The following is a 1,412-nucleotide window of genomic DNA, read 5'->3' as shown; positions in this document are numbered from 1 at the left end:
CAGGCAGATAGCTACCCCTCTTCACCAGGCACCTCAACTGAACTTTGGCTGACAAGCCTGAGTAACGGCCACTTCTTTGCGACGGATCCCGCGTGGCTCCATCATTCCCTGGCAGGCCTGAGTAATGGCCACGACTCTGCTCCACTTCCTGCGATGGATTCCGTGCGGCTCCATCACTCTTTAGCAGGCCACAGTAATGGCCACGACTTTGCTCCACTTCCTGCGATGGATACCGCGCAGCCTCTCCACCCTCTGGAAAGTCACGATAACGGATGCCACATCACTCCCCACAACTGGCTCCACGTGGCAGGCCACAGTAATGGCCACGATTCCGCTCCACTACTCTTCGTAACTGACTCCTCCTGGCTCCGAATGGCCCACTGACAGAAGGTTACAAAACGTCGTCATCAGTCTATTGTACCCTCCGCCTATAAAAAGGGAGACCCAGATACGTTATTCTCTAAGCTCTACTTTCTATCCCAAAACTCTGCTAAAATTTTTGTTCGAGCACTCCATTCTTGTTGAGGTAGAGAACTGACTTGAGCGTCGGAGGGTCTTGCCGGAGCAATCCCAACTCCGGTTTAGACTTCCTTTGCAGGTCCCGACGGTGACGGCGACTCCCTCGACTCCAGCTTCTCCGACGCAGGCGGATTTTTGCACCAACAGGATTCTGGTGTTGGATATAAAATTCTCCCCAGTCGAAGTTCGTGTTAGGAGTGACCACTCAAAAATTCTACCGGTGTCCGACCTTCGGCAACATCTCTCCGATGATCGAGCCTCAGCAACAGTCCCAAGTTCTGTCGATGGATAAACCCCCACCAGCGTCGACCAGATCCTTCACGACAGACGGACTCCTATGGGAGCCAGACGCTGTCCCCGACTCTGGCTGCAGGAAGACTTCGTCCGAACTCCTACGGGAGCCAGACTTCGCCCCCGACTTTAATTGCAGGTAGACTTCGTCCAGACTCCTACGGGAGCCGGACTTCGTCCCTGACTCCAGCTGCAGGAAGACTTCGTCCGGACTCCTACGGGAGCCGGACTTCGTCCCCGACTCCGGCTGCAGGAAGACTTCGTTCGGACTTCTACAGGAGCTGGACTTCGCCTCCGACTTTAATTGCAGGTAGACTTCGTCCAGACTCCTACGGGAGCCGGACTTCGCCCCCAACTCCGGCTGCAGGAAGACTTCATTCGGACTCCTACGGGAGCCAGACTTCATCCCCGACTCTGGCTGCAGGAAGATTTCGTCCGGACTCCTATGGGAGCCGGACTTCACCCCCGACTTTAATTGCAGGTAGACTTCGTCCGAGCTCCTACGAGAGCCGGACTTCGCCCCCAACATTAATTGCAGGTAGACTTCGTCCGGACTCCTATGGCAGCCGGACTTCATCCCCGACTCCGGCTGCAGGAAGACT

This window comes from Elaeis guineensis, chromosome 6 (assembly GCF_000442705.2).
Source record: "Elaeis guineensis isolate ETL-2024a chromosome 6, EG11, whole genome shotgun sequence".
Taxonomy (NCBI): Eukaryota; Viridiplantae; Streptophyta; class Magnoliopsida; order Arecales; family Arecaceae; genus Elaeis; species Elaeis guineensis.
This window is presented reverse-complemented; position numbering follows the sequence as displayed.